Genomic DNA, 24,628 nt, shown 5'->3' with positions numbered 1-24,628 from the left:
GTTACAGAAGAATTTCTAAACTGCTGAAGGTACCAGTGAGCATTGTTGAGGCCATAATCCGGAAAAGCCGGCCGCGACCAGGTGCTCCCCGTAAAATTTCAAACAGAAGAGTGAAAAGAATTACCAGAAGAGTCATCCAGAGCGTTTTTCCCCTGTGTCATTTCTCATTATTACACATAACTTAATTTATGGACATCTATGGTTTGATGTCTTTGCATGTGTGGATTGGACGTGTGGTTACCAACATCTGGTAAGACTTTCTTGTCCTTGAGAAATATATTTACTTACACTTGTATATTATGGCTGCTGTAACAGTTACAGTATAAACCAATGTTAGCAAAGTAGAATGGGAGGCAGAGCCTTCAGTTTTCAGGCCCCTCTTCTGTGGAACCAGCTTCCAGTTTGGATTCAGGAGACAGACACTATCTCTACTTTCAAGATTAGGCTTCAAACTTTCCTTTTTGCTAAAGCATATAGTTAGGGCTGGACCAGGTGACCCTGAATCCTCCCTTAGTTATGCTGCAATAGCTGTAGGCTGCTGGGGGATTCCCATGATGCATTGAGTATTTCTTCTTCAGTCATCTTTCTCACTCACTATGTGTTAATAGACCTCTCTGCACTGAATCATACTTGTTATTAATCTCTGGCTCTCTTCCACAGCATGTCTTCATCCTGTCTTCCTCCTCTCTCCCTAACCAGTCACAGCAGATGGCCCCGCCCCTCCCTGAGCCTGGTTCTGCCGGAGGTTTCTTCCTGTTAAAGGGAGTTTTTCCTTCCCACTGTTGCCAAAGTGCTTGCTCATAGGGGGTCAGATGATTGTTGGGTTTTTCTCTGAATGTGTAGGGTCTACTTTACAATATAAAGCACCTTGAGGCGACTGTTGTTGTGATTTGGCGCTGTAGAAATAAAACTGAATTGAATTGAAATTAGCAGAGCGATGAACCAATCAGCACCGTCTCCCACCAAGAATCTTCTTGGTTCAAACCCAAAGTGGGCCCTTTTTGTGGAGAGTTCCCTCTCTGCCTGCGTTGGTTTCCTACAGGTACTACAGGTTCCTCCCCCAACCCAAGGTCTGTGGTCTGTTAGGTTACATATGTGTGCGGCTAACTGGTAACTCTAAACTGAAAACGGACGTCAGATAAACTAAAGTATGGCGAATAAAGCACTCTATGAATGTATGCTTAAATATGGCTCGTTTCTGAAGTGCTTTAAATGGTCAATAAGACTAAAAAAAATTTTCTATAACTAGTTCATAACTAGCTAATGCAAGACTATTTCTCTCTCCTCCTAATGGGGTCATTGACTCCTTTTATTTTCAGGGAATTGTGTTATTAACATTGACATGACACAGCCAGGAGAAATTACAGATATGCTGTAGTCGAAACAGCAAAGTTTGCTCTCTTGTATCACCTGTGTGATCACGGAGGAGGAGCAGTGATCAACATCAGTTTTGTCCACTAACATCATTTAACTTCTGTCTCAAAATGACGGAGGCAGGACATGAAATGAAACAACGGGAAAAAAAACAAAAAAAAAACCAAACAAACACAAAAGACTGCTTCAGAGTACATAGTGTAGATGAAATCTAAATCTAATAATTCTTGTGCCACCCTGGGCGCCAAAACTTGCAATCAAGAATTTGTGATCATTTGCAACGAGTCTTTCGCATCTTTGAAGCAAGTCTGGCCCCCTTTAAACTGCAGGATTGTTTTAACTTCACTGGAGGGCTTGAGAGCATCAACAGCCTGTCTGAGGTCATGCGAACACATTTCAATCAGATTTCAGTCTGGACTGTGCCAGTTCACAGCCATTCAGAGGTGCCCTGCTACTGGTCTTCCTATTGTCCTGGTGCATAATTAAGTGAGCCTGAGCTTCAGCCACAAACTTATGGCCGGGCATTTTCCTTCAGGATTTTCTGGTAGAGATTCATGGTTCCAATTACACCAAGTCAAACTGACAGGCCCCCGTTTGACTGCTCATATGATGTTGTTTTTATGGAATGCTTCTGTCTTGTCACGCCACAGAATATTTCCCAAAACACTTGGGTGATCGTCAAGATATTTCAGGAAAATATGAGATGAGACTTTGCGTGTCTTGGATCTCTCCCACGAATGCCATTTTTGCGCAGTCACTTTCTTGCATTCATGATTGTTGAATCATAAACTGAGGAGTTGTTTAGATGCTGTTCTAGATTCTTTTGTGACTTCTAGATGAGTCCTCAATGTGCTCTTGGAGTAATTTTTTTAGGCTTAGCCACTACTGGCAAGATCCACTATATCCACTCGCCAGAGTCCCAAAGCCTCAGATATGGCTCTGTAACCATCTCCAGACTGACAGGTGTCGTTGACTTTTTTCTCAGTTGTGGCATGATGTGTAGTTTTTTGAAATTTTAAGCCTGCTTCACTTTGTCAAACAGGCTCTATTTAAATGGTTTCTTGATTCAACAGGTCTGGCAGTAATCCTGTCTGAGTGTGGCCAGTAAAACTGACGTCAGCTTTCAACAACATGTGGCTCATTGCAGTCAGTTCCCTTTTTCACACAGGAGGAGGTAGGTTTGGACCTTTTTTCGCTTAATAAATGAATTGGATTTTGAATTTACTCGTGTTGTCTAATATTACCATCTTATTGATTATCTAAATTAAGTAAGTGACTAGGGCTGGGCCATATCATAATGTTCACGGTAATACCGGTATAATGTTCGGCAATGATAAGAAAATGAAATATTGCGATAGAATGTGGGTGAAACGCGCATGCGCAGTACCTTTGTTTTCATACACACATGGCGGAAAAAGCATGACGGCGACGGAGAATGAGAAGAGCGAAAGTGGATCGTTGAATGAAACAGATGAACCAGAATTGGTTTGTAAAAATGCTGCAACCTCAGTGGTGTGGAACTGGTTTAGCTTTCACTCGTCAGTTACACAACAAAGCACAATTTTTGGTAGAGCGTGCTAGCGGGCCGTCGTTATTACCGTGTTTTTCGGAAAATAAGGCCCACTTATCTGACCTCAGGAAATCGCACGATAAGGTGGGGCCAGGTTTCACAACAAGCTCACCCGAAACTCTGGCTGATTGGGACCCACACCCGTTTTCACACCTTGGGTCATGTGATTAGAGGATCATCAGGGGGTCCTTTTTTTCCCCCTCTGTGGGGGGATACTCCCACTGGGTTTAAATCTGGGACTCTTCGCCATTTGACCTTAGAACTGAAGAAGCTTCTCGGATGAGAGGTGAAACGTCTTCAAGTAACTTAAAGAAGTCCAGACGCTTTTCTGTGCAAGCTCCTTTGACTACGATGACCTGGATGACTGAGAACCTTCACAGACACGCCCACTTAAAATCAATCCTTTGATTTTCTGGAAAATCGACAGTGCCCCTTATGTATGAATTCTGGTTGTGTTTACTGACCTCGAAACGATTTTATGTGGTGCACGGCGCTCGAAAATCTGTCAAAAAAATGTTTTATTACGACTTTCGTAAGCTACGAAGCTGCACTGCTTGATGGATTGTCGGAGCATTACGGCTGTCGTAGGCAGCCTCGCGGAGTGATACGTACTGCGCTTCAACATAATATTACCGTATTGTGTGTGTATAACCTCTTTTGAGTTTTGTGGATATTATACATGGTTATGCTGAGGATATGTCGGCTGAAGAACCACTGTCCAGTTTATACAGTTCACTGTATATGTGTCAAGACTACACATGTAATTGTATTAGTCTAGTTAGTAGCCCTAACTACTAATTCTAACGTATATTAAATGCTGCTGTATGGAAGCCTTGTTTGTATGGAAACCTGTTCATTCCACCATGTAAGGGCAACTCATAAAACTCACTGTTACATAAGAAGACACTGTGTCTATTTTTGGACTTTGACCATCTCATTAAGTTTGATTATTTCAAACAGAAGGACTACTAGAAATAAACCATAGGACACATCAGCTTCTCACCATTTGTTTCCAGTGGTGTTTTATAGAGGCATCTCACCTCTTGACCTCCCAGCAGCTTGGGTTTAAAAACACATAGTTCTGGATACAACCTGCAACACAAAGCAAACAGAAGATATATCATTATTCTCTATTCTTAGACAGTGAGACAAGCGGAGCGACGACACATCTAAAAGGATATTAATGCAGGCCAATGAAGCATGTGTGTTTGCCTCTAGGGCTCCAGCACCTAGTATTTTTGAGTACCACCACAGTCCAAAGAATGCTGTGGGAAGCTCATTTTCATTGAAATTCCAGTCAGACCCGTATCTGACACACTACATCCGTTTTTGTGTGTTTAAAATAAAACCAAAATCAGAAAAAACTACATAAAAACCTTGCAGTAGGGGCCAAGTCAAGTGATGCCAGTCCAAGAGCGGTTTTCAGTGTCACACACTTTCCCAGTACTCAATCCTCTCTTATTGCTAGGATACAAGGTACAAAACCTTCCAAGTCTCTGCCAGAAAAACAAGTTGGTAGGAGGTAAAACAGGACTGCATGGACTGTTTATACACCACAAACTCTCATTTCTACCTCAAGTCTACAGCGTTTACTCAGTTATAATTGTTAAATGACTTTAAAAGCTCGACTTCCTTCTTCATACAGTATATGGCTGCTCATTACCTCTCCTCCTCCACAGCCTGCCTGCACTCCACTGCTGGCACAGATTTATCTCTTACGAGTTCAGGCTTATCCAAAAGGGAGATTGGGAAAAAGACGCTATTCATTCCACTGAAGAGGCTGAACTTCAACCAGTGTACACACGTACACACACGTACACACACACGTACACACACGTACACACACACGTACACACACCTTTTCCCCTGCCAGATTAAGAGCATTAGAAAGCTTGCTTTGTTGGTGGAAATCTCCTATATATGGGAATGAGGGTAAAGGTCTGGTAAGAGGCCAAGGACAGCATCATCATCATCATTATTATCGTCGTTATTATCGTCGTCGTCGTCGTTAATAATAATAATAATATCATCATCATGGATACTTTATATCACACATTATATACACATGTTACCAAATGTCAATTCTCATCCAAATGTTTCTGATTTTCCATCCAACAACATGCATCTTCCTGCACAGCCAATGAGGTCAAGCACGCAGATTCATTTGGTGACTGAGCTGGGAATGATCACATATAAACCTAAACACAGGCTCCTTTGACCCCTGAGGGTGGTGGAAGCTAGTGTTTATATCTTATTTATAAAGCTGCAGCTCCCTAGTGGAAAAGTTCCCTGTGAGGATTATACTTGGGAAGCAGTTACGAGCCTAACAGAGCAGAGGCAGAAATGACTGGCACATTCATTTATAAAAGAATTATTCCAAAAAATATAGAGTGGCTTTCTTTTTCCAAGATTACCAAGTTAAACTAACATTACTGTAACAGCGTTAGAATTAAGGGATGTGTTCTCTAACCCTTCGACTTTGCAGGCCCCAGTTAGCAATCTATTATTTTCACAAAGCTGCAAAACAAAAAGCCAAAAGCACACTAAACTGGACCACTGTGACACTTACAGAAATGTAGAAAAGGTTTCCCATTCCTGCATCAAATAATCCAATCAGACTCAACTTCAAAGTTTCAGACACCTGAGAACTAGAAAATGGACTCCTGATTCAATTCCCCTACATTTGGAGTCGGAGTGGAAGCCTTCTAACTTCAGCACGCCTTGGGCATCCGCCAGATGTAAGAGCGAAGAAATATGTGCCTGTCATTGCTTTTATCTAAATGTTCTTTTATGTAATGGACTCCAGTCTTGTTCTAGTCTCCTCACTCAGATCTTGAATATACAGTAGCAATAAAATATGCACTTTTCCAGCAGTTATGAAAGATGCAGGCACCCAAAGACATTTGGAAATACAATAAAGCTAGAAAAATACACTTTTTTTAAGCTTTACACCCAGAATATACACTAATACAATGACCCCATCATTAAAGCCTCGCTACACTGGAACTAAGACCAGTAGTCAATGGCTATCTCTCACTAGTGGCTAATTAAAAGTGCTTTGAGTGCTCAGGAAGATCAGAAAAGTGCAATTTAAGAACCAGTCCATTCACCATTCTGAAAGTTCACTCGCTACCAACAAGTAGTCCAAGTACTTCCTGTCAACTGTACAAAACTTAACAAAAACAAAAGAAACCCCAACATAAAACACACGTTTAGTGCAAGTACCAAAGCAGACTTTGTGGAGATGAGCCCAATTATGGCTTTTATGGCAGATTTCCCCAAACAGTCTAAAACTGAAGGCATTTCCTGTATGTTATGCTTTTGTTATATTTTAGTTAACTAAAAAACTTCTTCCACGCTTAGTTTTTAAGTTTTATTTCAGTTCACTATAATAGTTTGGTTCATATGCAAATTGTCTGAGTAGACTGTTCTGGAGTGTAGTAGTGTTGAATCATTGCAGTGTCAGTGGGGATCCATAAATCACAAATGGCTCCAAACAAGCAGCTTCCTACAGAGCTAAGAGACTACACTGAATATGATGAGCTTCCAAAGACAGCGCAAGCAAAAAGGGACAGATTCAGTGTAAATGTGCAAAAAAATAAATATTAAGGTAAATGTACTAATATATTGTTAAGGTCATGGATAGTAGTGGGTGCTGAAGCAGATGAATGGGACCAGCAGGACAGATTCCCTGTAGCACAAACCACGCCTGCCAGACTCCACAGCACCACAGAGCATTAAACTGAGCCATCATCTGCTTCACTGAGTCCATCTTTTCATTCATTCTCAACTCAGTTATCCTATATTTTGAAGGAGACAGATGAGAGCAACAGCAGAGCAGGGCACAGAGTATATCTGAAGTGAAAAAGCTGGCCCAGGGCTACAGAAGGACAATCGTAAAATTGCGAGGAAGGGGGTGAGGAAAAGAGGAAGGGGATACAACGAGAGAAAAAAAAGACCAGAAACAAGTGCAGACAAGCCTCAGTGCTCACTGAGAACTGATGGAATGTGACTAATGATAATAAGCCAGAGAAAGAATGAGAGGGGGCAAGAGGGGAGTGAAGCTAAAGGAGGATGAGGTGACCATTAATTACAGCGACTATCCATAATGACCCATTCATTCACAGAACAAGGGGGAGGGAAATAAAGCAAGTTTCTAATTAGTGACATGATTTAGAGAATAAACACACAACCAAGCAGGAGCACAAACACATGCCTATAATGAGAACTTCTTCCTACTACGCTTTAAACAAAAAAAAAAACACTCACTCCAAAAATCTCTACATCAACAAACAGCATTTACAAAGGATGCTTTAAAGTAACAAACTCATTTACATCGTGACCACATAAAGGCCACTTTGATCTTAAGTGGGCGGGACTGAGTGTAAAGTTTGATTACACATTTACACTGCATCTCACATTATACAACACAACTTTTGGGTTAATCCATAGAAAATGTCTCTTGTGAGACCCGTTACCTGCTGTAAACCATTTCTCAATTAAATCATTTCATTTACTTGTTGAAGTGTGAAAAGCCACAGCAGTTCTTCGTTTTGTTTTTTAAATTTTTTTTTTGTTAAACTGCATTTTCACACATTTTAAAGTCCCAATTTGTGCCATTTTCTAAAAGCAGCCCGCTGGGCCAGATTGGAGTGTTTGCCGTGCCGATTCTGGCCCCTAGCCTTATGTTTGACACCCCTGGTTTGAAGTCTGTGAGAGCTGACACACATTGGCTGTCCAACATCCTCCTCTTCTTTGTTTCACTAGGTCACCAGTGTTACTGCTTTGCTACACGAGTGGTATAAACAACATTAATACACTGTTGCCTCACAGCAAGAAGGTCCAATGTTCTAATCCACCATCCGGGGAGTTTGCATGTTCTCCGTGCGTCTGTGTGGGATCTCTATGGGTACCCCAGCTTCCTCCCATGACCCAAAGACATGTAGTTAGCGGGGTTACATTGATTGGTGATTTTAATTGGTCCATGAGTGTGGACAAACCCTGTGACAGGCTGGTGACCTGTCCAGGCTGTACCCCACCTCTTCCCCTACGGCAGCTGGGACAGGCGCCAGCCCCCTCGCAACCCTGAATTACTTAAGTGGAAGAGGATGGATGGATACATACATATATATTTATTTATGTTTGTTTGTTTTTTTAAACCACAAGTAGGCCTGATCATGAAACTTCCTTTGTCCAGCATTGCAAACAGTATGATTATCAAACCAAACTTCACTTTACAGTGAGTGCAGCTGTTGGACACCATTCCTCATTTTCAGAAAATGCAATCATGGAAGAGTTTGATGTGAAAAACAGCACAGAATTGCCTGTTTTGCATAATAAAGTGGAACAAAACTAGGATTTATGCAAACACAAGAAATACATCGACTTGGAACTTCAAATGGTTAATCAATAATCAAATCTGAGAAGCTGCTGCTCGGCTCTGCAGACTTCTTTTGTTTCCAATATACATTATAGAGTACATACCATATACCCTTGGAGTATGAGCTGGACCGATCAAAGTGGCAGCGTATTAAGTTTACATTTGAATTTACAAGAAATGGACCCTGAAGTTTCTGCAGCTGCCAAATCTCTGTTTCCTTCAGGAAGGATTGGGAAATAAACTCGTTACTCGTAGTACTCTTTACTTTACCTCTACTCTACTTTTTCCTTGGATGTGTCTTGTTGAATGTATATTGAGATAACAATGCAAAGAAGAAATGCAGCTATTCGATGAACCAGCTTCATGTTCTGCATTCTTAGTAATAATGACACACGACACACAAAGCAAAGCTCAAATATCCAAGAGAAGGAGCATTTTTTTTAAAACCCTCCATTAATATGCAAATTTATGCAGAAATTTGCTCCAAAGTCTAATTAGATCACATGCTCCAATGGATTACCTGAGGTGAGGTGCCAACAACATGCCTACAGTCACAGAACAATATGTTTACCTAAAGCCAAAAACAGTCTTTCCTTAACTTCTATTTGACATAATGGATTTCCAAATAGTTATTTATAGAGAAACCCTCAATAATTGCCACCCATCTTAAGGAACGTATTTTAACTCCGGTGATGAACTTCATGGGGAGCAGGAATGAAAAGGGAAATGAGGAGGAGGGAAATCGTTGGCCCGTGCTTTCTTCCGGAAGGAAACATCTTTCCAGAAATGAAGACATAAAAGTTCGTAGGTTTCTGGGTCAGGACTATTTAAGGGATGAAGTTCCTCAGTGCCATAATGGTGAGCTTTTCTGGACACGTTTCAGTTGTCAGACAAGGGCAGTCACTTCTCACTGCCTCAGTACAGGAAGTTCCCATGGCTGTTAAACTTTATGACCCTGAGGAAATCACTTTAGGGTGACAGAGGATGAGCCTGGCACAGGAAAGGATCGGGTCTTAAGGATCACCTTTGTGTTTGGGTGGCCCTCGATGACTTTGACCAAGCACATGGACATGTGTTCCTGTTTCCTCACGATAAATCAGCCTCTCTGTATGTCAGACACAAAACGTTTGTTCTCAGGTTTTTCAGTTTGGCAGATTTAAAGATGCGTACGCTATCTTGGGCTCACCATCCATTAAGTACATCTTCTTCCAAAAACTACAACTTAAAGATCTAAATATCTTTTAGGGTCTGCCTTCTGTTGGTTAGCATCCCTTCAAGTTAACAGACAACAAAATAATGTGAAAGTTCAATAACAAAAACATAGTTTTAAAACTAATAATAATAATAATAATAATAATAGATTGCATTTATATAGTGCTTTTCGGGACCCCTCAAAGCGCTTTACAATACCACTATTCATTCACTCTCACATTCACACACTGGTGGAGGCAGCTACAATGTCAGTGTCCCTGGGGGGCAGACTGACAGAAGCGAGGCTGCCATATCGCGCCATTGGCCCCTCTGGCCAACACCAGTAGGCGGTAGGTGAAGTGTCTTGCCCAAGGACACAACGACCAAGACTGTCTGAGCCGGGGCTCGAACCGGCAACCTTCCAGTTACAAGACGAACACCCAACTCTTGAGCCACGATCGCCCTTACTCTCCTTACTGCAGTTATATTGACTGTTTCTCATCATTAAAAAGGTCTTTCCTGAAGAAATCACCCATAAGAAGTGAGCAACAACGTCGTTGCCACGGGGCGATCGTGGCTCAAGAGTTGGGAGTTCGCCTTGTAATCAGAAGGTTGCCGGTTCGAGCCCCGGCTTGGACAGTCTCGGTCGTTGTGTCCTTGGGCGAGACACTTCACCCGTTGCCTACTGGTGGTGGTCAGAGGGCCCGGTGGCGCCAGTGTCCGGCAGCCTCGCCTCTGTCAGTGCGCCCCAGGGTGGCTGTGGCTACAATGTAGCTTGCCGTGAATGTGTGTGTGAATGGGTGGATGACTGGTTGTGTAAAGCGCTTTGGGGTCCTTAGGGACTAGAAAAGCATGACATGACTTTAAGCTGTGTGACGAAGTGCCTGACTGTGGTGGAATTAAATGTTAAATGAGAGCAAGTAGCGAGCCATGAGGGCTATCATAAACAAACAGCCACAGCTGCCAGACAGGAAGCTATAAAAGTCGGGTCGGTTTATCTGGATCGTATCTGGATCAGATGCAGCAAACAGGTGCGGCTGACAGTAGACACACCACAGAGTATCTACGGCGCTGCAAGGCCACGACTTCTGAATGCAATCCAAGCTATTATGTTTCAGGGTAAGTCATATCTTATGCCTTCCACTCAGTTCTTAGTGTTGGCTAGGTGGGAGTGTTATCATCTACAATAAACTAAAACCTAGAGACACATAAAAAGTTCAGAGGATGAGGTATGATCTGCCACAGAGAAGAAAATGCACTGTGAATACAACCTTGATGCATGTTCCATCTGTTTGTGTCGAGGCTCATTCACAAACGGTGAATACACACAAGTATTTGCATATGCGCGCATATATATTATATATAAAATAAAAAAACATCTGTGCAGATAAAAATTTCATTTACAAGTTTGATTCAGTGTTTTCTTTATACTGCCCCCCCTCCAAAAACAAAACAACCCCCACGCAAAAAAAAACAAATGCTGAGAATTACAAATCAATGCATAAAGATATGAAATTACATTTACAAACATAAAATACCAACTAAAAGCGATATTCAGCACCTCTGGTATTTTAGCCTGAGCACCTTCTTTATCGTTTTAGACTACGCCCACACTAACCCGGATAGATCTACACTAGCATTTTCAGTCGTTTTCACAGAGTTGTGCGTCCACATTGAAATGGTCGAAAACGCTCACGTTCCAGTACTGCACATGCGTGAAACGCAAGACCTGCCTCATTGCTGTCTGCTGTTTATTTAGTTTCTGGTTCTTTGAAACGTCGCAGCAAAATGTCGAGGAAAAGCACAAAGTTTTTTAAATGGACTAACAATGAGGTGGAGTTGTTGCTGCGAGTAACACAAAAGTACAAAGTAGCAAAAGCAAGTGAGAATTAAAGTATTTGAAGAAAAGGAGCACGTACAGACTGATATTAATCTTTTTTAGGGCTGTCAAAATTGAGAGCAAACAAAACAACTGCTGTATAATGCCCTCCGCTATCTTAGTTTAATTGGTCACATGACTGCATCATATGACTAAAATGTGTCATTGTTTTCAAAAAGTCTGTTTTCGCTGTCCACACTGCAACGCCAAAGCACCGTTTTCAAATGTATGCGTTTTCTAGAGCGTTTTCAAAATGCTGCGTTTTCCTTGAGCGAAAACGCTGTCTCAGTGTGGATGGGAGGCCAAAATGGAGAGAAAACGATGTGTTTTCAAATGAAAACGCATTAGTAGCCTTAAACTCCTCCAAAGTTTTGTCACACTGGTGAAAAAACTTTGGAAAAGACCTTTCTTTTGTGACATCATTGACTTCAGTCCGGCTGTGCAGGCGTCTCTCTTACAATATCGTCACCACTTCACCTTGAGGTAAAAATGTTTCCTTGTTCACAGAAACTGGGGCATGGCAGTATTTAGAATTATTGTTATTCAAAGAAAATTGAACAGTGTTAAGAACAATATTGGCAACTGCACACATTTCATGAACCAAGCAGTAATTTTGCATGCCAATATGTTAGGGATGAGATCAACTGTTCTGTGTACAATTCCCAATTTTTCCCACAGAATGCCTAAGTTATTTTAGCTCATTTTAAAAAAGTTTTATTTATTTACTGTCTGAAAGAACAGCATAATTTTTCATCAGTTTACTACAAATAATCCTCTTAATCTTACTTTGAAAGTTTTGTTGATACTAGTCAGCAAACTGCTAGCAGAAGGCCAAACCAACCAGAACCAGTTGATGAGCCACTAAAGTCACTGAGGCTGCAGAACAGAACAAGAACTACCAAACTACCAACAGCAGTCCAGAAAGGTCAAGATACAACCTGAAGACTCACTGAGGAGGCGGCATCACAAAGGATATATCCAATCGAAGGACCATTGAAGCCTGTGATTACAGGACAAACCGTTGTCTTGCCTTTGCATTAGGGCTGCTACAAACGATTATTTTGATAGTCGACTAGTCACCGATTATTTTTGCGATTAGTCGACTAATCAGATCATCATCCATTGGACGTAAAACGTACAGCTTATTGCACCAGCAGCATCTGCTCTTATATAACTATCATTAGCTTACAGCTTTAAGTGTTTAAGGTATGTGCTAACTAAAAATAAAGACAAGATGATAGTTTATTAAATTTTAATAAAATTTGCAGATTGTTTCGGTGAAGTTTAATAAACTCCTTGCTATCTAAAATATAACAGGACACCGGAGTAAATTCTCGAGCATCTCACACTTCTGATAATCAGCTGTCTGCTTGACGTTTATTCAGCTGTGTAAAAACTATAACTTTAATCTCAGCCAAACTGATTTACTCAGGAACAAATAAAATACTAAAAAAAGCCAAACAATAAAATTTTTAAGTTATCTAAGTGACTTATATATGTTTAACCTGAGTAGCGAAAGACGGCGGTGGGTTTGAAAACGATTTCTCACCGGCTCTAGTGAGCTTTGCCCCCGGCTAGCTATCGAGCTAGTGGGTAACAGACTTCGGAGCGCTTTTCAAAATATGTGGTGTCTTGATAAACTGAGCAGATATTTGAGGTTTACACAGCTACATTCTCGCCTGAAAATATGTTAAACGTTTGTTTTGTGACCCAGAAAAAATAATAAGAGTAATATTAAAACTAACTAGCTGCCGCCATTGTTGGAAACTGAGCTGGGCTGCGCTATGAATTCTGGGACAAAGCTACTTCTTCTTCTTCGGGGTTTAAGGGCAGCTGGCACATGCACTGCTGCCATCTTCTGTTTCAGTCCGTTATTACAATCTTAAATCCTACTACTCATTCCTGCGTCTTTTGTGATCTTACAAAGCTTCAAACGACACGTCGACTATTAAATCAGTCGTCTAATCGTGGCAGCCCTACTTTGCACGACATTATTGTTAAAGCTTATTGTTAAGCTTTCTGAACTGTTTACCAGCACTGTGTGTGTGTGTGTGTGTGTGTGTGTGTGTGTGTGTGTGTGTGTGTGTGTGTGTGTGTGTGTGTGTGTGTGTGTGTTTTCTCTGCATCACAGTGGGTTAGGTAAAGCATAAAGTGGACGGTGTGTGTTTACACGGTGGATGGCAGCTTTCCAGTGGGAGACTCCACCCCACGAGGGCAGAGACGCAACATCACGCCATTATTGCCATGGAAACACACTGACCCTGAGTTTTGAACGCTGTGTTTAACTCCTCCGGAGTCTGAGTTAAGATACACAGACCAGATCAGACTGTGATTAGACAGAAGCAGAGCCATCATTTCATAAGTCAGCCTCTGAGGAGTGTTATATAGCTGATGGACATGAATAAGAAACATTAGAGAGGAGAGAAGAACAGAAGAGAGATCAGGACACATTCAGTGTTTATCACATAGAGCCAACAGTAAAATTCTGGGTCAAGGCCCAGAACTATATAATAAAAAATAAATAAAAATCATTCATATTGTTACTTCTGTTCCACCAGGAGCCACAGTGGGCAGGGCAGCACCTATTCAGAGAGAAACCCCTTCAGTGAATAAAGTTTGTTCCATCCCAACAGCTCTGGCCCTGCTCACAGGACACTGTGGGATAGTTATACACACAATTGTGTGTCTGCAGGCTTTGTTGGGCCTAGTGGGTTTCTGAGCCATCAGTCAAATTGTGCCAACAAGCTGTGTGTTTTTAGAGGCCTGGGACCAGTTGGAGATAGCGTTGCTGCCCTTCACTATTTTCTAATAGCAGAAGTGGATTATATAAATCGTATTTTAATCACTTTTTATACTTGTATCATACAGCTGTAGACACCTGGACAAGTCATTTTCCTGTTACGCTCTTTCCTACTACTCTTCGAGTCCACCGGAAGGACACATGCAGAGTTGTTTTATTGCAGTGTAGTGTCTCATGCTAGTCAATGTCCTACACAAAATGTCAGTGTTCGCAGAGGTCTACAGAGAGCCTCATGGTCACATTTGACTCAGGCAGGTCAATGCATACTCACAGATTCAGAGCCTACAATACAACATGTTATAAGAGGTTCTCACTAGAGGACCCCAATACTAAGAACACTTTGATGCAATACAACATCCAAAGGAAAAAAAACATTTTTTCTTTTCATATTCAGATTGGAAATCTATTTCCAGTCTGAATACAGTCATATTAACCCCCCCCCCCCCCCCCCCCAATCAGAGCCCTCGATTCAATAGTTTGTGGAGCCACCTTCTGCAGCAGTAACTTAAAATCATAATCATTAACATGACTGTCAGTCTCCAACATTGTTGTGTTGTGATTTTGGCCCACACTTCTTTCTATCCTTTTAATGTTCAGTTCATTGAGGTTTGCAAACATTTGTTTATGCACAGCAATAACATCAGCATTTCAAATCAAATTTAGGTCTGGACAGGGCCACTGCTGTAGATTAGTTGGGATCATTGTCACAGTGCATGGCCCAATTTCAGCCAAGTTTTAGCCGGAAGATAGCCTCATATTTCACTGTAAAATGCATTGGTATACAGAGGACATCACAATGATTGCAAGGTGCCCAGGGTCCCGTGCCTGCAAAACAAACCCAAATCATCAGCCCTCTGCTGAAATGTTTGTGTTGACAGGCTGTGTCTGCTTCCCCCGCAGGTATGGCACTATGCATTATGGCTAAAGAGGTCTACTTTGGTCTCATCTGTTCAAAGGACAGAGTTCCAGAAGTCCTGTGATTTGTTTCCATGTTTTATTTAGAGAGAAGAGACTTTGTCTTGGCAACCCTTCCAAACAAGACATACTTGTTTGGCCTTTTCTAGCATTATCTAGATGCTACTTTCCTCTTAATTTGGAATGAAATAGTAAGGATGTACTTAAACTTTTCAAACAACTGCTGTGAAAAGGTTTTCATAAATAAACCGATCTCGACAACCATTGAGGAAACATGAGGACAGAGAAAGATAATTATGAGTTTACTGTGTGACTTTTAGAAGCCACGAGAAGCTACAGTCTGTGTGTCTCTCCTCCACTGGACTTTAATATTAGCTTTAACCACACTCAGTCATTGTGTAGCGCTGATATGCTGGGAAGTTAGAAGAAAAGCGTGTATGTGTGGACACTCGTGCACTGTTTTTTTTAATGAGGCAATGTCTTCACAGGCAAATTATAGCCTGTGTTTTCACATGCTGATTATGGTGAGGAAAACTATGCACACATTACCAGAAAGAATGCAGAAAATCCTCTGACGGAGAGCAAAAGTAGGAAGGACAAGCTATCGTTACCCCCACACACCCCCACCAGTTCCATGCACCACAGTAACTGGCCTATATGCAGCTGGAAAACACAACACTAAGAGTGGGTGAACACCTGAATGGCAACTTCCTGAACAGGACTGACAAAGCAGCAGCTCCTGGATACATAAGTTTCTGAGTTGGAATATTTAAAGTAAAATTAGATATTACAGAGTTGGGGAATTCTTTTGTTGCAGCAGTTAACAACAACAACAACAACAACAACAACAACATTCGGCCATTTTGGCTGAATTTCTCTGGTTCATAACAAATAAACAAATTTGACAGAAAAAAAAGCGCTCTGTTCCAGCCTGAATTATACTGCCCACCCAATTGTTTGATGCTGCATGAGTGACAGACACCCCCTGCTCAACATTTCTTCCTTCATTCACAGGAGATGGAACAGATACACACAGCCCTTCAGCTTGTTAATGCCATTTGGCCTTGCAGTACAGAACACCAGAAGCACACTGCTGAGAATAAAACCAATATAACAGCAGCAAAATCAAGTGTTCAAGTTTCCCAGAAACAGAAGGTGGCAATAAGAAAAGAACAGTTCAAAGAAATTACTGAAATCCCCAAATGCCCCTGATATTCATGCCAAAGATGAGTGCATGCAAACTCCTGAGCACACTCATATTATTGGTAACTCATTTTGGCTTTGTTGTTTGTTTACTAAATGAAAAAAAAACAAAAAAAAAAACAAACAATCTAATTGCTCATTGCTCTTATTTTGAAAGGTCAGTCACTTTTAACTAGCAAGTAGCCCGTGCTATTTTGGATTCCACTAAGAGCCTATTCGCTGGCATATTCAGTGACTATGAGAGCTGTCAATATTTCTCAGTTCCTTTCCCAGAGAGGATCTTGTCCTGGGCTCCACCACGTTGTGCTGTAGGTGGCAACAGCAGTTCCACTTTGCACTGTGCGCTGGTTCTGGTTCATGTGCATGTAGTCTGCTGCAGACCAGAACAAGCACTACTGGCAACTCATTCACAAAATAACTCATTTGAGAGTCAGGGGATTAAATTGCTCATTTGTGCAATCTTCAGGAATGCATGACAGACTAGAACACGGTGCTGGGTCAAGTAAATGTGCAAAGACTGAGGTTAAACTATAAAAGGCTATATGTAAAAGATTTGTTCTTGGCAGTCGTATTTGAGTCTGTTCCACTGAAACTATTTAAATTCTTGGTTGAAACTGCTGTGGTCATTTTTACCATCGCTCTACAGCGCTGCGATTTCAGTCTGGGATAATCTACAGTCTGCTTCTGAAACTTGGCTCAACTTTGATGACTGAATATTTATCCAGTGTCATGTGCTCATAAAAAATGTGCTGCTGCAACAATGACAATGTCCAGTAACACCAATCACCAGATGCTTTTAGTTCTCATGTCTCATGTTATGTGACGATACAACAGCTGCACCACTCGTGCAATTCAGTGTTAAAATGATTACATTATTAATGAGTTCATGAATGTATTAGCCTATCCCAGTCTAAAGTAAAGAACAGATCTCAGCTTCTTAAACAGCTTCATGTCACAAGACACTAAACATGCTCACACCACCATTCAGAAGCAGAGTGCTGGAGCACTGCAAATATGTGTGATAATCTACCTCGATCTGCATATTTAGTAGAATGGTCACTACAAAACATTCACATGCTAGTCAACCAGAGTGAGAGGTATTACTCTGGCTATCAGAGATATGTGAGCAATACAGCTAATCAAAAGATACAGAAGTTCTTGTGTGTGAAGACTGGCTAAACAAAGCAGTCGGTCAGTTGTTCAAACTTCATGCAGTAATGAGAAAGACAAATATTTGGACTCTCATGGAGCACAAACATAGCTAGTAGCAATATGGCACAAAAACAAGCTATTATTAGAATTAGTAGTGGGAGAGGGATACAGACAGTAAGCCACGGACTGACAGATGGCTGCTATGAGAGACGGAGGGAGGATGGGCTCCGATGCGAGATTTTAGATAAGCTGTACAAGGAAGAATGGAAGAATTGACCACAATAGCAAACATCAGCACAAACGTGCTGACACGAGAAACCTTGTCTCCTCCTAAAGTTTATATTATATTAAGCCCAGTTTACTGGAGCCAAGTAGGAGGTTAACCACTGATTAACTTCACTCATTAAAACAAATATCCTCCTCCTTCCTCTATGGGTCTCCACAGTGGATCATCCCTGTGTCACACCAAGACTCCTTCCTGGCAGCACCATCTTCAACGTCCAGTATATCCAGTATCCAGACTGAGAACCTTCACAGACATATATCCAGTATCCTTCCTCTGCACTCTTAACAGATTCAACTCTGCCACCTCACGCTGCGATCCTGACCTTTTGTCTCCAAACCACACATAATAGCAGGTCTCACTAACATCTTGTAAACCTTCCCTTTTTCTCTGGTTACAAATCAACCTTGGCATTCGTCTCCACCCACCCTGCCTGCATGTTCTTCTTAACCTCTCTCATGCACTGTCCTGCACCATGCGTTGGATGGTGAGCCCAGGTATTTAAATTCATCTACCTTCACCATCTTTACTCCTTGCATGTCAACCTTTTCACCAGTCGCCCTCTCCTTCACACACACAAATTTTTTGGTTTTTTTGCCTGTCCCGTTTGGTTCTTTTGCCATCAGAATTATTGTCTAAAGGCGAAGAAAGATGCCCAACGGATTTACTTTACCAAATGGACCATCCCAGCCTTGCCGTAATGGTCTATTTGATTCACCTTTGCTTTTATTGTTTATTTTATTTTCATTTGCTGAATACAGGACAGACTTGCCTGGGGAAAAGAAAAGGGAGAAAGAAAGAGGGAAAGAAAAACAGCGGGGAAGAGGGACGGTGATAAAGGGCAAAAACCAACAAAACAAACAGACAACAAATCCATATATCAATCACCTGGATCACCTGTTGAGAAAGAAAAAAGAGAAAACAAGCAAAGAAAAAGAGAGCAATATAATAAACAACATTACGATGATCTATGTGAATATAACAGTAAATACTAAATATTAAACATTATTGTGCAGCACATAAGATCGACAGCGCACAGTGTGCTTTGAGGTAGCAGCCAAAAAGGGTGTAGTTTGTGTGTGTGAGCACCCGTGTGTACACCTGTGAGCATGAGCGCGCTTGTATTTAAAAGGTTCCTTCATGTAATGATCTGCTAGAGGGTGTGGGGGGGCCACAGCCCCGTCCTCCAGGGCATGAAGCAGGTATGGAGGAGATCAAAACTCCAGACATCCAGAGGCCCCAAGAGCACAAGAGACCAAGGAAGACCAACAGAGGGGCAGCCGCGCCACTATCCCAGAAAGAGCTGAGGAGAGTCCCAGATGAGGGGTCGCTCAGCAGCCGCGGAGCAGAAGCCAGGGGGGGTTGCAGTGACGTGCCCGTGAGCTCTGCCGGCAGCCAGCTGTGCCAGAGTGACCGAGGGGCCCGAGCGAGCCCCAGGCTCCAGGCCCCGACAAGGAGCCACCAGGAGTGAGCCGGTGGGTACCTGGACGCCCATCCCCAGACACAAAGAACCACCAATGCACAGATGTCTGAGGACGTCTGCCACTGGCAGGGGGAGTGGTGGGGGGAGATAGGCCTGAGATGTCCCCAGAGAGGTGGCGTCTGATACCCAACCTGACATATAGACACAAACAAACAGGCACACACAGATACAAACATCCATTCCCACCCTCATGCTCTCATATGCAATTACTCAACACTCACCCAACGTGGAGACAGACATAAAGAGACACTGTACACACAATCACACTCCCCAAGCGTACTCTAAACCCCGGGTCTAGGTACCCTTGCCCCTGGGGGGGGGAAACTGCACCCAGACCCAGGTAGTGTTACCCTTTTCCCTGGGGTGGAGAGAAGCAGACCGCCCCCCACTCCGCACAAATTCTTAGTAACTTTCATTCCTCTTCACCTCTCCAGGTTCTCTTCCACCTGCTCCCTGATCCCCTTTAAACATGAGAGTCCATGGAGACTCCTGTTGACTTTATATATCAGTCCATCCGTCACTATCGCAAACACAGAGCTCAAAGCAGATCTAACCTCGTAGTAAAATCCTAATAACTCCTTTGGCCAATATTTTTTATTTGGGCTGTGGGAGATGGAAAACTGTAATCATGAAAATGTTTTTTTTTTCTTCTTATCAGTAGATTGATTTATGTCCCAATAAGTGAAATTAGTATTTTTGTCAAGCTTAAAGGCTCATTTTTACTCCTCAGTGAAGTCAAAAATAATAAACTAACATTCTGTGTATATCCTCAGTAAATTCTAAAAGAAAAAAAACATTTCGATGCTGGGCGCCAGTATATCTCTGATGTTGTCTGGGCTGAGCAGACGTCCCACACAAAGTAAGGTCACTGCAGGCTGTTGCTCGCTTGAATCCACCCTGAGGCTTGTTTTCCTGCTTGTTGTCTACCCACAACTCTTCTGTCTTCTCTCCACTGTTATTACAACAAAGACTGTTGTACCTGTTGGGGGTCATGTTCAGTAACATTGTCGCTCAAGTTTTTGATAACATTTAGTCTCTGAACTCTCTCACACCCCTAACGTACTGGTGTGTATGGCTGCAGTAACCCAAACATTAGCACACGTGCTAGGGCGTGCTACTCTTCCTACACTCTGCATTATTTAGAAAATAATACAAGCTACTCAAGTAGAGTCCAAAAAAAGACTGATGTGAAAAATTAAGGAATTAGTGGGCAGCAACCTTTACATGAGCATACAGTGTCACAAAAGAACGGAGGAAAATAACAGGAATACAGCCCACAGATGCCGACATGTAGAGCACTCCAGCTAGTGTCTGTACCGTTGAAACTAAATTCTTGTGAATAAGATGGCACTGTTCCAAGACAACAATGGAGTACAGGCTGGGATCATCAGTGTGTGCCATCTCCACAATGAATTGCAAAGTGCAGCATTCAAATATATTCAAACAAAAGGCAAAAAGGAATAACCTCCCACTGAATGTAAACACACCTGTGTAAACCACCACTTTCTCTTTGTCTACCTTTGGCGTCAGCAGTCGCACATTCAAAGTACGGCCAATGAGCATTCAATTCAATTTTATTCCTACAGCGCCAAATCACAACAACAGTCGCCTCAAGGCGCTTAATACCGTAAGGTAGACCCTACAATAATGCATACAGAGAAAACCCAACAATCACATGACCCCCTATGAGCAAGGACTTTGGCGACAGTGGGAAGGAAAAACTCCCTTTTAACAGGAAGAAACCTCCAGCAGAACCAGGCTCAGGGAGGGGCGGGGCGGGGCCATCTGCCACAACCGGTTGGGGTGGCAGATGGCTACTCCTCCTAACCCTAAGCAGTCACATGTTAGACCCTTGGCTGATTTTAACCTTTGAACCCTTAACACAACTATTGCTGTAGGTCTGGGACGGACTCATAGCCATTGAAGACATAATTATTACTCTGGTGAAAAAAAAACTACTGCTATAAAACAAAAGATTCATTTCCCATTGACATGCTATTCAAGCACAAACACACGCACACCCTCCTCTGTCTTCCTTCCTTTAGAAACCAGCACCATAATCCTCTTTTCCTCATAAAGCAGCTCTTTTTCTGAGAAGCAGTCAGCCGTTATACCTAAGGAATATTAAAGGCTTCTTGAAGCAAGGCTGTAGATCGGATTTTGCAAAACACATAGTGCACTCTTCTAGAGAGGCTAGACAGACCCACACACACACACACACACACACACACACACACACACATAAAGGCTCCTTTCGGTGCCTGCCTGAGCACTGACAAGGGCAGAGTGAAGGGTAAATGTTAGTGTGACTGCTGTGTTGTCTGCTCCTCTCTGAATGCTGTGTGTGTAAAACACACCGGTACACAAAGAGCTTCTTTGTGGTTCCATGCAGCTAATGCCCCTTTTCCATAATGTTGCCTTAATGAAACATAGGTGTGTGTTGTTTATGGAGCCAGGCTCGTTACATAACGTACTGAGGTGAGAATGAAGCCCTTAAAAAGTTTAAGGAGCCCTGCTGGAGCTCTTTTAATCAGACTGCAAAGGCATAAAAATTCAAGAGCTTCTCCAACAAAGTCGAGATGAAAATCATGGTTCTGTTGAAGCTTGCAGCCACTCCACAGTTTTAACAAAGCATGAAACCATAAGGAGCCTGGCAGCATTTCCACAGTTGTGTATTGGATAATGGGAGACGCAGGTTGATAACCACGACAAACAAGCGCTAACACAGCTGCATTCACTGGAGGGCTCAACCGAATAAACCTCAGCAAACAAACAAACTCAACAAAATATGTCACAGAATAGATGCTCTGTGAAAGTTTCCCCGTTTCCTTTTCTAGAAGGGAAAAGGGGAAACTTCAGTTCACAATCAGAATCCGTTCCATTCTGGGTTTTGTGCGGTTTTTGTGTGGTTATTTTTGTTATCTCAGGTTTGTTTCTCAGCTGCTGTGACTTTGTTCCTCTGGGCATTCTTCATTTTTGGACATGTTGCTCTTAACTGTCGATTCAGTTAAATTAAGCCAAGTAGTTTTTAAATAATTCTGCTTAAAGACAAGCAGACAAAAGTAAAAGCCACCCCAAAAAAACAGTCTTCCACCAGGGCCAGTGGTCTATTTTAATAATAAAGAGTGACATTTATTAGTGTTATTTATTAGCCCAGGAGCCACAACTTCCACCAGTTTCATGACTGTTGACAGACAGAAGAAAGGCACTCAATCGCCAAGGCCAACCTCATGATCCACCTCGGGAAAAAAAACAGTTTCCATGTTTCAAGAAATCAAACATTGATGTTCTTGCATAATCCTGTTGACGACACTGAAAACAAGGCAATGAAAACGGTCTTAAGACCATCTTGTTGACTTCCTCAGACAGCCTCCTATGATGGGTTCTGTTAAATGCCCGAGATTCCTCTTAGAATTGAGCATCAGCCGATGTTTTATTCCAGGTTTAGTGCTTCAGGCAGAATGTTATGCAGCTCAAGCAGGCACGGGACTTTTATGAGCTGCTTACCATGCAAATGTAGCCAGTTTTCTGGATATGTTATGGGGGGAGGGTAGAGTGTTTATACATATACACAGAGAGAGAATGAGCGAGAGAGAGACAGAGTGAGTTAATGAGTGAGTGAGTCTTTGTGGATGCATTTTTAAGTTTCTGTGCAAGTTCATCTCTGCAGAAAATGCCTTAAAGGGCAGTTTAGCTGTGCAGCAGTGTGAGAATGTAGGCCAAAATGTGTCACATAAGCTAATGTAACAATAATAACTGCAGCCAAAGAGCAAGGGCAATGTTTGAAACCATGAGTAATCCTAAACCAGAAACCTGCTCTGCCACAGAGGACCACCCCTGAAGGAGATCTTGCCTTCACTGTTTGGGCCACCCCTGGTGAACGTGCTGCTGGCTGGAGTCAGTCTTGTTGGTCAAGCAGAGCCTGTGCACTGAGGCACATCATGGAAAGAGAAGTTCAGTTTTAAAAAAACTGAAAATGTAGATGTGCATACATGAAGCAGACAGACAGAGCATCACTGTCTGTCTCTCACTCTGTCCTATTTTATATGCCTGAGGTTTATAATAAGCTGCTGAAGGACACGGATATCAGTGTGCTTATTAGGCTGTAGGACTGCAACATATTTCAGTTTCTACATATCAAAAATCTGTCTGGATATTACATCCACCTGAAGGGCAAACTTAATTGCTATACAGGGAGTGCAGAATTATTAGGCAAATGAGTATTTTGTCCACACCATCCTCTGCATGCATGTTGTCTTACTCCAAGCTGTATAGGCTCGAAAGCCTACTACCAATTAAGCATATTAGGTGATGTGCATCTCTGTAATGAGAAGGGGTGTGGTCTAATGACATCAACACCCTATATCAGGTGTGCATAATTATTAGGCAACGTCCTTTCCTTTGGCAAAATGGGTCAAAAGAAGGACTTGACAGGCTCAGAAAAGTCAAAAATAGTGAGATATCTTGCAGAGGGATGCAGCAGTCTCAAAATTGCAAAGCTTCTGAAGCGTGATCATCGAACAATCAAGCGTTTCATTCAAAATAGTCAACAGGGTCGCAAGAAGCGTGTGGAAAAACCAAGGCGCAAAATAACTGCCCATGAACTGAGAAAAGTCAAGCGTGCAGCTGCCAAGATGCCACTTGCCACCAGTTTGGCCATATTTCAGAGCTGCAACATCACTGGAGTGCCCAAAAGCACAAGGTGTGCAATACTCAGAGACATGGCCAAGGTAAGAAAGGCTGAAAGACGACCACCACTGAACAAGACACACAAGCTGAAACGTCAAGACTGGGCCAAGAAATATCTCAAGACTGATTTTTCTAAGGTTTTATGGACTGATGAAATGAGAGTGAGTCTTGATGGGCCAGATGGATGGGCCCGTGGCTGGATTGGTAAAGGGCAGAGAGCTCCAGTCCGACTCAGACGCCAGCAAGGTGGAGGTGGAGTACTGGTTTGGGCTGGTATCATCAAAGATGAGCTTGTGGGGCCTTTTCGGGTTGAGGATGGAGTCAAGCTCAACTCCCAGTCCTACTGCCAGTTTCTGGAAGACACCTTCTTCAAGCAGTGGTACAGGAAGAAGTCTGCATCCTTCAAGAAAAACATGATTTCCATGCAGGACAATGCTCCATCACACGCGTCCAAGTACTCCACAGCGTGGCTGGCAAGAAAGGGTATAAAAGAAGGAAAACTAATGACATGGCCTCCTTGTTCACCTGATCTGAACCCCATTGAGAACCTGTGGTCCATCATCAAATGTGAGATTTACAAGGAGGGAAAACAGTACACCTCTCTGAACAGTGTCTGGGAGGCTGTGGTTGCTGCTGCACGCAATGTTGATGGTGAACAGATCAAAACACTGACAGAATCCATGGATGGCAGGCTTTTGAGTGTCCTTGC

At 42.4% G+C, this 24,628-nt stretch overlaps 1 protein-coding gene across 2 annotated transcripts in view; it reads right to left on the bottom strand.

Moving 5' to 3' along the window:
* plxnb1b (plexin b1b) overlaps positions 1–24,628 on the bottom strand; it is a 99,771-nt gene that overhangs the window by 35,933 nt on the left and 39,210 nt on the right. For both annotated transcript variants that reach the window (XM_084927386.1, XM_084927388.1), the window contains exon 2: positions 3,948–4,036. The gene's annotated coding sequence lies outside the window, so the exon portion shown is untranslated. The remainder of the gene's footprint in view (positions 1–3,947; positions 4,037–24,628) is intronic.

This window comes from Perissodus microlepis, chromosome 5 (genome assembly GCF_051167445.1).
Source record: "Perissodus microlepis isolate ML-2025 ecotype Zambia chromosome 5, ASM5116744v1, whole genome shotgun sequence".
NCBI lineage: Eukaryota > Metazoa > Chordata > Actinopteri > Cichliformes > Cichlidae > Perissodus > Perissodus microlepis.
This window is presented reverse-complemented; position numbering and strand designations above follow the sequence as displayed.